Source organism: Rosa chinensis, chromosome 1 (genome assembly GCF_002994745.2).
Source record: "Rosa chinensis cultivar Old Blush chromosome 1, RchiOBHm-V2, whole genome shotgun sequence".
In the NCBI taxonomy this organism is placed as follows: domain Eukaryota; kingdom Viridiplantae; phylum Streptophyta; class Magnoliopsida; order Rosales; family Rosaceae; genus Rosa; species Rosa chinensis.
Window position 1 is genome coordinate 50,512,307 of NC_037088.1, and position 13,143 is coordinate 50,525,449.

Here is a 13,143-nt window from a genome sequence, read left to right on the forward strand (position 1 = left end):
GGTGAGCTGCGCAGTGGGCTCGACACCGGCATTGAGGGCGAATTTGTCGGGGTTTTGATGGTGACGTCGACGTTGCCGTAGAGGCCGTGGGCGGTGAAGATGGTGATCATGAGATGAGGATGAGATATGATGTGTAAGGACCAGATTTAGGAGGAAGCGGCCATGGTGGAGAGAGAGAGAAAGAAGAGAGGATCAGATTGCCGGGGGGGGGGGGGGGGGGGGGAAGAGAGAGAGATCTTTTTTTTTTTTTTAAATTAATTAATTAGTAGAGAAAGACAATATTACCCCTGATAAAAATATTACATAGGACCCACGTGCTTGCCACGTCAGCAAACAGACGGCCCCGTTAGAAATTTTTGACGGAAATATCACGTTGATATCAAAATATGTCTTTGGGTATCACATTGATACTTTTGAGAGTTCGAGTATCAAATTGGCCTTGGCAGCATAGTTTGGGGACAGTAACTGAATTTTTCTCCATAAAAAATAATAATTAAAAGAAAACTTGTATTACAATATTGATTTTGGCCCCAACGATATTGAGTTTTGTGAGTCTAGACCTTACAGAGAGTTAGGGCCGGGGTTGGGAAGTATAGGTCGGTGCCAATATTAAGAGGGCATCAGGGTGTATTGTATTTGGATTTGTGCAGACTTTTTTTAAATGACAGACTTTTTGAAAAGTCCACAGACTCTTTAAAAAGTTGATAGACTGTTATGGATTTCTTAAAACCATTGATTTTAGCAACAGACTTTTATTGATTCATGAAAATCTATATACTTTTTTATGAATGACTTCTACAGATTTCCTAGGATGTACAAAATATAAAAAAACAAAAACAAAAAACAAAAAAAATAATAAAACAAATGCAGCCCAAACACAAAACAAAATAATAACTTGTTGTCTCTTCAATGCTTCAGTATCTTCTAATAGAAATTGACTCAAATAAATGATTGTTAGTCTGTCTAGGAGTTTGTTCTCATTCCTAATCTCCTAACAACATAAATATACAATATAGATTACTTGATGTTTATGATTAATTATTCTCATCAATTTTGTTTTCGCCGATTAACATATATTGTAGCAATATTGGTCAATGTCTTGATCTATAATCAATCAATTGAAATTCAATTGTTCAACCTGTTCAAGGAAATCTCTATTCTGTGTTTGGCCCAAACTCTAGGTTACTTGACCTAGTGGTAATAGGGTTACATTAGAAGGATCTAGATTCTTATTCAATGTATAATTACTTTCCTTGTATGATTTGGATTCTATGCATTGTAATCCTCTATATAAAGAGGCCCCTATTATCAATGAGAATATACATCAAATTCCTCTCAATTCCGTTTCCCTAAAACACGTTATCAGCACGAAGTCCTAGCCCTGAAACAAATAGCCAAACCCTGATTCAAGAAGCTAAAAACCTTGAATCCGAATACAAAACCTTGAACCCTTTTCTGCCTCCACCTCCCACATTGAAGAACTCGATCCCAAGAGTCCAGAACCGGCGGCCCCACCCCAAGAATCGGCCGGAAACTTAGCAAACCGGCCACCGAAAGCTCCATACAACTCGCAGCAAATATTCCACCAGTTCACCATCTTCCGGACCTCCAATTTTCACCAAATTTTGGTAGCAGAAGCCCATTGATCTGAAGTTTTAGGAACCGGAAGAAAAAGTACAAAAACCTGCCTAAAAAGGCGTGAACCGGCCACCTGACCTGCTTCATCTTGAACCGGCAGAAAAGAAGAAAAAAACAAAAAAAACAAAAAAGGTAGAGAGCAAAAGAAGCCCAGAAGCCCAAAAGCCCAAGCCCACTGACGTAGACCCCACCGCCAGGTCAGCACCCTGACCCACTGCCACGTCCGCAACCTGACCCACTGCCACGTCAGCAAACAGGGACCCACTGCCACATCAGCAATAGGGACCTACTGCCACGTCAGCGGTCAACTCCGGTCAACTATTTCAGGCGACATTTCCGGCCATTTTCCGGCACATTTCCGGAGAATTTTCGGGCCATTTTCCGACAACTTTTTCCTACCACTTTTTTGGGTCAAATTTTCCGGCGACCTATTTTGAGGTATTTTTTACTAAACGTTCCCGTTTTTTAGAGTTTTTAAATTCAATTTCTCTTCTTTTTTGGGGACTTGCAACCTCCCTTCTTCTACCCCCCTTTCTTCATTATAGGGGAGACCAAATTAAGCAGAACTGTGGGGGTTCGTGCTCACTCCAAGCTTAGAGCTTGTTGAGATCTCCAAACTTAAAGTTTGTAGAGAATTTATGATTGACCACTTACATCATTGTTTCGATCTAATCCAATATCTCTTGGAATCGAATTTCTTGGAAGCGACTACGCTCGAAAATTCCTAATTTCTTAGAAGCGATTACGCTTAGAAATTTCATATGTTTTCGTGGTAGCCTGTTTCGCTCCGAAACTAACCCTAATTTCTTGTTCTCTTTCAGGATGAGTAACCTTAACAAATTGGACTGCTCCATTAGGAACAACTGGCTCTGGATATCACAGGTGGGTTCGTGATATCCGCCAGCATCTCAAGGCTGTAGGAATCTTGGATATGATTCTCGAGCCTAGCCAGGACGTAATAACTGTTGAGCAAGCTCAAGTTTTGGAAGCAAATAGAGCAGCCTTAGAGGCAAATAAGGCGAAAGCCATCATCCTAATGACTCGTTATATGGATGATTCGCTCAAGTACGAGTATATGAATGAAGAAGACCCCAGAAGGCTATGGGTCTCACTCGAAGAAAGATTTGGCAACGTCCGTGACTCCTTGCTTCCTGACCTAGAAGTGAGATGGCATAGCCTCCGCTTCTGTGATTTCAAGTCAGTTCTTGACTATAACTCGGAAGCACTTCGCATTAAATTCTTAATGGAATTCTGTGGTAAAGAGATCACAGATGCGATGTTGATTGAGAAGACTCTCTCTACCTTCCTCGTCTCTGCATTGATGGTTGCTAAGAACTATCGATTCGATGTAAATGCAAGACAGATCACAAGGTTTCATGAGCTCATTGGAGCTATGAATGTCGCTAAAAAGAATGACAATATCTTTGTGAAGAACTATAATTCGAGATCCGTGGAAACAGAGCATATTTCGGAATCCAATTATAGTCGCACCTCTAAGAGAGGGCGCCAAGAGGGAAACCCTAATCTTAGGTATACTTCTGGACATTCTGATCCATATAATCGCTCTACTTGGGAAGGTAACCGCCAAAATAGGCGAACACAGAACCGAAGAGGTAAACGTGGAAAGAGAGAGGGAGGCAACGCCTCTGGCCATGTTGGTGGCGCCACCAACACTAAGAGCCATCTAAATGACGCTTTCAAAGTGCCTCAATCAATGGAGTTCGAGCAAAGAGATGTATGTTCTCGATGTGGAGTGTCTGAGCATTGGGCACACATTTGTAGAGCTCGTGAAGAACTTGTCACCGCCTACAAAGCATATTGTGAAGCAAGAGAAGCTCACTATGTGGAACAAGAAGATCAAGAAGATGATCTAGAGTGAAGGGTTGAAGACTACAAATCTGGCTGGGATCAATAGATCGCCAATTTTGTTTAAGTCTTTATTTTTCCAAGAGATGTAATAGGCAATTGCCATATACTTTGTAGTAAATGCCAATGGTTTAGTCTTTCTTCAAAGTAGGCTCACCCAAAGTAAGTGTGATGTCTAGGAAGGTTCTGAGATTAGTGGTACTTAAGCGAGCCTTGCTCCACCGACATCTCTCTACTCACCTGGTCACATTTATTTTGGAATTACCGAAAGAAGTTAGACGACTACCATTGTTTTGCATTAGCTAGCATTTGGATTAGATTCTCCTAATGGTTAAGAGACAATGATGTACTTTGTTGGCTTATAAATAAAATTTCGAGTTCTTTTCATTATGACTCAATTTTGATTTTGAGCATATGACTTTGTGACTACGATGGCTGGGCCATCAGTATTAATTCAAGGACATGGAATAGCCCAAGTTCCACTTGCCAAATGGCACCTTGATTACAGCTGTCACAGAAACTCTCTACGCTCTTAGGGCAAATCGTACCCTATGAATAGCCAATGAATTCCATGCGAAAATGCATGTAGAGAACGGAAATGAGTTCCTTTGCAATACCTTTAATGATTGCGAACAAAGACGCATCTTAGAGAAGTTTATGTGTCTCTCTAGTGGACTCTATGTCACTATTCGAGCTATTAATCCAATAAAAGTTATGAGAGAAGATCTCTTGGATTTAGACACATGTTGGTTTTGTCACGACAGGATAGATCATCCTAGTCATGATATGATGATCCGTCTACAAAGACTTCACATGGACATCCTTTCTCTCGAGCGAAATGAAGTATGAATCAAAAGTTGATTCCTGGACTAAGTGTGACCGACGCTGCTGCCTAGGGCACTGCCTCCGTCCACCACCAGCCTAGGGCTGGCGCAGTCCATATCCATGACGCCATGGATGGCGCCCCAGGTGATGCTGCAATCACCAACTTGCTTCAAATAGCGTTTTAGACGCCCAGGCCTAACCAAAATACTTAATGGTTGCTTCTAAGGCCTCTCGCTCCTTTTACAAAGCCCGTTCCTTAGGGAAATTAGGACTGAGATCGTCCTATGCAAAGGATATGACAATACTCATTCTGTTCTTACAAAGAAATCGTAGGGATTTTGTGGATTGATTCAACCAACTTGCGGACGCTTAAATATTTCATGATATTGGTTGACACGCTGGTCACGTGTTGTGCCATTGTCCACCTATAAATGCTGCTTACGCTACACTCCTAGCACATATCATATGACAACGGGCTCACTCCCCAGATCATCCTATTCAGTCAATTGGATTTGACTATGCTAGAGAGTTTACATCGAAAGACTTTCAATGGATATTGCAATGGGCTTGATGTTGGACATCACATTCCCATGCACACACCCAAATGGTCATGCGGAAATGACTACGATGATAGTCCGGACATTGGTAATGTGCACCAATCTCCTTATATCCGCTTGGGGTAATGAGAAAAAGAGATGGCAATCTCGCCTTATGGCGCAAGGCTTCTCACAAAACGCCCTGGAATCCACTACGATGAGACATATTCTCTCGTAATGGATGTCATTGCACTCCACTATCTTGTCAGTTTGGTATCCGAATAACTGAACATGCAGCTTACAAATGTGGTCACTACGTATCTCTATAGGGATCTAGATACGGAATATACATGAAGGTTCATGGTGAACTTCATTTACCCAAGTCAAATGGCTCTAGACCATGGAGAGCGTTTACAAAGAGGTTGAAACGCTCGCTAAAATGACTACTTGATTGGGAGGGGATATGCCCACGCGTTTCCATAACAAGTTTCGGATTCTATCGTGGTTCATGTTGGACATGATCTTCATTAGAAGCCCTTAAAGAGTTAAGGGAAACCGCTGAATACTTGAAATCCGTAGTTTGAGATGAAGGATTTTGGGAGAACACGATTATGTCTCGGTTTAGAACTTGAGCATCGTGTCGATAGATGCTTAGGCATTTTGACAAGTCAAGCCTTCAAGCATCCCCATGATCGTCCATAGTCTTGATCCTGAAAAGGATCCTCTTCGTCGAAAGGATGATGACGAAGATGTGCTAGAGGCAAAAGTGCCTTACTTAGTACAATAGGCGCATTATTGTACTTAGCTCCATGCACAAGACTGGACATCTCATTTACCATGAACTTGTTAGCTAAGGTATAGCTCTGCGCCAACGCGATGCCATTGGATTGGTGTAAAAGATATCTTTCGATACTAGATGTACGACTGATATGGGCATGCTTTATCCCTACAGAAAGATAATGGATTCAGATCCATCACACACCAGAAACGTCGCCAACGCTGGCCTGCGTTCTCTATCCCCTCCCCAAAACGACATGTGTTTTGGAAGGTTTTGCTGATGTTGGGTATCTCTCTGACCCACACAATGGTCATTCCTAATCCGGTCAAGTGTTCACCATGGGAAAAGACCGTGACATCTTGGAAGTCTACAGAATAGACCCTAGTCGCTATATCTTCAAACAATGCAGAGATCATTGCTCTTCACGAAGTGGTTCGTGAATGTATATGGATTGGATCCATAATTACGCATGTTCGAATAATTGTGGTTTGAAGTCTACCACAGATGAGCCTACGAGCATTTAGGATAATGCTGCTTGTTTTGAACAAATGAGGCAAGGCTACATCAAAAGCGATAACACCAAGCATAATCAGCAACAACAGACTCTCCTCGAGATCAAAGTGAACTAGGTTCGATCTGAGGATAGTGAGGCAGACTTGTTTACTAAGTCATTGCCCAAATCCACGTTCGAGAAACATGTGGCAAGAATTGACTTGCGAAAATTATCTGAACTCCCATGATCGTAATCATCAAGGGGAGGCGCATACATCAGGGGGAGATGTCTACATGTTCACCTTGAATCGTGAAGGGTGTGTTATGCTCTTTTTCCCCTTCGACCGAGGTTATTTTTGTCCCACTGGGTTTTTGTTACTAGGCAAGGTTTTTAATGAGGCAACAAGAGAAGCACCTCGTTTGGGCAACACAAGGGGGAGTGTTCAAGGAAATCTCTATTCTGTGTTTGGCCCAAACTCTAGGTTACTTGACCTAGTGGTAATAGGGTTACATTAGAAGGATCTAGATTCCTATTCAATGTATAATTACTTTCCTTGTATGATTTGGATTCTATGCATTGTAATCCTCTATATAAAGAGGCCCCTATTATCAATGAGAATATACATCAAATTCCTCTCAATTCCGTTTCCCTAAAACACAACCTTTTTTTTAACCATAATATAAATTCAAATTAATGAGAATAATTAATTAGTAAGATATAATATAGTATGGTTCAAGGTTTAGGGTTAGACCACAATATTTGAGTTTTAAGGTTTCATGAATCATTTTTATTGCTATTAGGGTTCGAAGTATCACAATTGAAAAAAAACAAAACAAAACAAAAATCACATTCAACAACTACAATGAACATGTTGGGTATCAAAAAAGGTTGATATCATAAAAGATTAGAAAAAAGACAAAAAATTAAGAAAGAGAGATGATGAAAGACAAATTTCTTCGTGCGTAGAGAGAATAACTTTGATAGACCTTTTTTTTTTCTTTTTTTTTTTTTTGAAGAGGAAACTTTGATAGACTTTTTGAAATCTTTGGTCTGGAGGCTGGAAAATTATTGGAGTTTGGTATGTATAGTTAACACTACAAAGTCCATGATTATCCATGATTTTCTAATTCCATAAGTATGAATGATATTTTGAATACCTGTGTACTTTTATTCATTTTTAAAAGTCCTAATTGAATACCCCTAGATTTTGGTGGAATTCATGAAGTCTTTAAAAATCCTAATTGAATACCACAAGACTTTCATGGACTGTTAAAAGTCTATATTAAATACACCCAGACTTTTAAATTCCATAGATTTCTTTAACGGTGCGTTTGGAAGTGAAAATTATGAAATCCATAGGAATTTATAAATGATGGAATCTTTAACTCCATCAATTTAAAATTCCATTAATTGCAATTTCTGTTGTTTGGTTGTATCCATTTAGGATTTGAAATGTGTAATAAATTAAGAAAGTTTAAAACAAATAAAAAATAAAATAGAAAAAAAACCTTGTTTTGGAAATGAAAATTGAATACTGCAAGGGAATTCGTAAATGACACCTATTTTGGTGGAAATTGAAGTGAGGAATTTAAATGATGAATTCCTTCGTTTTTTTCCACATAGAAATTTAAAATTTCCAGTCTGATAATGCCAAACGAGGGAATTAGGTTGTAGGAATTCCTTAGTTAATTGCTGCCCGTTCTGTAGCAGCATATCAATAGGGACTACGGCGAGAATTAGGCAGGGTTTAGCAAGAGTTTTGGTGAGGGCTAAACCCAAGAAGTTCAGCTCAAAATCTCCAAGAAAAGTTAGAAATCTCAAATATGTTCTATGGATCCTAGGCCACCAGTATCCAATTGATTTCAGTATGAAGGCATGAAGCTTTGGTACCCTTGAAATGAAGGTGGTTCATGTAGCATGAATGAGGTGGTTGGAAATTTCTTCTACTCTTTATTTGTTCTAATTATTAAAATACCTCTTAATGTCTTTTACTTTGCTTGCAACAATTTCATATTTGTTGTGATTGATTGATTTTTAGGGTTTATAATTGCAGATGGCATCATTTGAGTCGAATTCGATCGGTTCTCGCCAACGTGTTTCATAAGAACAAAGCAAGCATTCCAACTGCGCCTGATCAAGTGTGGCTATACCATCTGTGAGTTTCTCTATTTTATTTTATTTTCTGAAATATGATTCCTTTACTTTGTTTTAATGGTTTATTGGAGGTTTTTTTTCTCCTTTTCTTAACCAGCCATACATCAGTTAGTACGTTTACCTGTTATATGTGTTAGGATTTGGGGGTCTTAATAAAGTGTACGTATGTATCATCAGAATAAACTTTACAGTATAAGATGATAATATTCAAACAAGACAAAAGAACACAGAGTACTAAACAATAAGATTCTTAATTCAGGACCTCATACTGTAGTTCAAGATTTCAAGAAACTTTTCGAGAGACTTAAACTGATAAGAGAGCCATTTTGATAGTTTAGGGCATACACCATAAGCTGCCTTTGCAGAACTTTATTTTACTTATTAATTTTAAGCTCTTCTGATGGTACCTGGGGCTTAAATCACACACTTCTTTTAATTTGCAAGTTATAACAACGTACTCTTACAAGTTGCATCTGAGAGGCAAAATACGACCTCATCAGAAACGTGACGACTTGATATGCCACATGAATTCACAAATGTGACGTTCATTAATAAGAGATTAACACCAAGACTTCTCTTGGAGAAACCTAGGTATCTGTAGGATCAGGTTTTGGAGACTGAAGATCTCTTTGTGGTTCTTACTGTCCTAATAAGTTGCATCATTTTCTGGACTTCCGGGTTCATGCATATACTTGAGGTTGTCTTGTTGCTTCATTTTCTGAACAACGTATAGTTGAGGTTTCTAGCTAGAGATCTGGCCATAGATAGTTTCTTTAAACATTTATGTAGACTTCCGCAAGTTTCTTGGAAGCATATACATCGTTGTCTTGTTGACTTCAGGTCAAGCCAGTTATGCCTCAACTTCTACTATGCTACAAGGAAATAGACCATCAAAACAAAAACAAAGAAATGGACCTATCTAAGACAGTTGCTGCCTCATGAACCAGCTAGGATCGATGCTCTCGTCACTTTATTGGTGTTTAGGTCCCCAACGATGTCACCTTAAATATAAGCACAAGATCGACACCACAGTTGATTAATAGTAGAAGATCAGGACTTTAACATAATAGCTGTATACTTCAGCCACAACTCTTGTTTAGCATCAAAACTTTCATATGTGTCACTACTGTGTCCCTATTATCTACCACTAATCTATTTATTTTTACTTAAAAGGCTATGAATTTTCCTAGTAACTAAACCAAGTAAAGAACGATTGCGAAAGAAAAGAAAGTTTAGAAAGATAAGGGTCAGAAGTTCAAAGGAAAAAGATAGTCAAGGAGTTAGCTAGTTAAGTCCCTATATTAATAAGCTACCCTGGTTGTTGTTTGCTATTTGGAATAATCAACACCGTGAGTGTTATAGTTCATTTCTCATTGGCATAGTGAGATGAGTGAGTCAGGATAAGGTAAAAAAGAGTACTGATCATGAAACTTAAATAAAAAACCTATTCCCATTGTCACACTTGCACTCATTTAATTTTGGAATCAGACAATTACATGGGCATGAGTTGATTGTACCTTTGAAAGACAAGATTTGAGTTCAAATTGGTTTGCACTTAACCAAATTTCATGAGCGGAAGCCGTCGCACTTACGTCCATTTTGGAATGAAAAGTTACAAGGAATGAGTTGATTAGATCTATATGAATGATAATATCGGTGTCCAAACCAGTTTTACGAGTAGAAACTGTTTATTTGTCTAATCATTATTTAAATTTATCTATAAAACAATCACACATTTTAAGGATCGTCATGTAAAAGTAGTTATAATAATTAAGATCGTTCAATTATGAAGCAGTATCAGACATTAAACCATTAAACCGTTGAAATATTAATATATTATTAAGCTGGACTGAACTATTTTAGGCCCGTTGAGGACTTTTATTCTACATATTATAAATCCAGTTTATATTATGACTTGGATTAAACACTGCTTCTAACTTTAGATTCTTTAGAACTGTATCCAGTCTTACCATCTTCAAACCTATCATAGAGCATGATACCTCCATACTTGGCAGATTTCTTAACAAAAGGCAACACTTGGTGTATCAGATCATTTGTAGGCACATAACCATTGCCAGCAGCTGCTCTAGAAGCCGGAAGCCCAACAAAGAATCGTTTGGCTTTTGAAATCAAACAAGCCAGTTGGCAGGGCACCATTTACGTACTGATCAGGAAATGGACACTGTGGTACCATACTTGGCAGGGCCGGTGCTGCCCCTAAGTACACTTTCCTCCCTCTTTGGCTATACTGAGACAACTTCCTAGCAAGGGCATCATAGTGGGGTCCACCTTTCTCTATGTCGGAAGGTCTTGGTCAATCTTTTGGTGCAAGTACTTCATTCTTAATCAATTTTATGAACGTGATTTGCTTAAATTCTGGCCAAACTACGTAATAAACTAATATTTTCGTAAAGAAAATACTAGATTCTGGATTTCTGGCCGGTGGACGATCAACCTCTTTAGTTAGGTCTTTTATCTTTGTCATTGTCTTTTTGGAAAATTCCTTATTTCCTTGACTTCCGGTTCCTGCAGCACTTCTCCAAGGAAATAGAACCAAAGATATATTTGTTAAGTAGTGAAACCAAACCACAAATCTCCATATATATTTTCTTTGGACATATATGTAGACTTCCACAAGTCTCTCTTGCAAACATATTCTTGACTTCGAGACCGAGCCGGAGCTATATATGCCCAACTTCTAATATACGTTTAGGAAAGAGACCAAGAAAAACTAAAAGAAAGATATGGTTCTATCTGACATGGACAGTTGCTGCCTGATGATCGAAACAGCTATGACCCTCTCGTGACTTTATTTCTGTTTAGGTCCCCAATGGTGCCACTTTAGACATAAGCACAAGATCTGTATTAAAAAGATTAGCAAAAGATTCAGACTCTTAATATAATAGTTATGCTTATTTACATCCCGAATTTTAGCTATGTACTTCGACCACAACTCTGGTTTACACGTTTAGCATATCAGAACTTTGGTTTGGACATGTGTCACACTACTTTGTCCCAATTATCTACTCCTAATCTATTTTGCCTATGATATTCCTGAGCAACTCACACCGAGTGGAGAACAAGCTAGTGAGGCTTTGATTAGTGAGGGGAGTTTAGTGAACCAATTGGTGAGGGGAGTTTAGTGAACCAATTCTTGCACACCCCAACCTCACTCAAAGACATGAATCAACTCATCTTTCAAAGCGTGAGTTTAGTGAGGCTTAGACTTAGAGAGAGACGGGGAAGCATTACTGAGAAGTAGGGAGAGGGTTAGGGATTGAGAACACAGGTTTGTTAGTTGGTGTTCTAAAGCATGCATCAGTAGGGGACTAGGGAGAGAGCTAGGCTGGACGTTGAGAAGATATTTGCTATTTTGCTGGCTTCTCATATTTATTTTGATTAGTCCTTTGAGGGTTTGAAATGTTTAGAAACGCCTCAATATTGGAAATTTGGAATCAAATTCAGTTCTCAGCAATGTAACCTAGGAACAAAATTTCAATAGCGTTAACTTTGTGTTAGAATGAAACTGATGAAAGAGCAGGACTTCATTCTACTTATTTTAAGCCATTTGTTACTTAAGGCTTGGATTACATAGACACTGCCAAATTATTTCTAGGGACAAGGGGAAGGGGGGCTTTGATTACACATACTGCTTTAAATTCAAGAAAGAGCATGCTAGGGCTTTATTTTACATATAGTGAGCCATTAATTTGATTTATCTTCAAACCTATCATAGAGCATGACACCTCCATACTTGGCAGACATCTTAACAAAAGGCAACACCTGGTTTATCATATCATTTGAAGGCACATACCCACTGCCAGCAGCTGCATGTGAAGCTGGACGCCCGACAAAGAACAATCTAGCGTCTATGGTGTTCCATTGGTTCCATGAGTTCTTGAAGGGATCAAAATTGCTAGAGCTATATTCACATTGTGGGTTGTTGTAGAATTGAACCCAAACATAGTCAAATAGGCCTGTAGTTAATGCACCATTGAGTTTCTGGTCAGAAAATGGGCATTGTGGTGCTGCAGATAATAACACTTTTTGGCTACTTGCGCTATACTCGGATAACTTCCTAGCCAGTGCAGCATAGTGAGGTTCGCCCTTCTCAATGTCGAAATCCACACCATCTAAAACAGCATCGCCTAAAGGCCTTGAGTTTGATTTCCCCCCTAAGAAGTTATTCCATATGTAGTCTGCTACACGCCTGGCATCATCTGCATCTGATAGTGTGTAGCTCCCATTGGAACCACCAATTGAAATCAGGACCTTAATCCCTTCGTTTTGGCAGTTTCGAACTCCCTTGCTGATGCCTTGGCAGCCATTGGATGCTGGATCACAGTGACCAGCTAGATTGATTAGAGGTGTTTGGCCATTGCCAAATTGGGAGAGGAATGCAATGTTGACGATTCCTTATCTCCCTGTTGCACATGTGTCTGTTACTCTGTTAGTGTACCTTCACCTTCATTTTGGCCCCAGTAAACCACAATGCGTGCAGCACATGACTTGGAAACCAAGGAAGGGACAATGAGAAGGAAAATAATGACAGCTTGAGAACAAAACTTGGCGAACAAGGCAGCCATAGTTGTTCTCTGATATGAGTTTGATACTTATGTTTTGTGGGATTTTATAGACATAGAATTGCTTCTTATCGATTTGTGAAAGATTCCTTGAAACAAAAGTTGTGGACATAGTTCGTTGATCTGCAGTATAGAGGCATTCTTGAAATTTGCTCACAAGTGGCTACACAAGTTGTTACCAATTCATAAGTCAATCACTATGATAAATATATATGATACCTTATGTTTTGTTGGATTTTATGGATTTAGAATTGCTTCTAATCGATTTGT

At 39.1% G+C, this 13,143-nt stretch overlaps 1 pseudogene; it reads right to left on the bottom strand.

Moving 5' to 3' along the window:
* Window positions 1–11,920: 11,920 nt before the first annotated feature.
* LOC112168457 lies at window positions 11,921–12,725 on the bottom strand (annotated as a pseudogene).
* Between the last annotated feature and the right edge of the window lie 418 nt (window positions 12,726–13,143).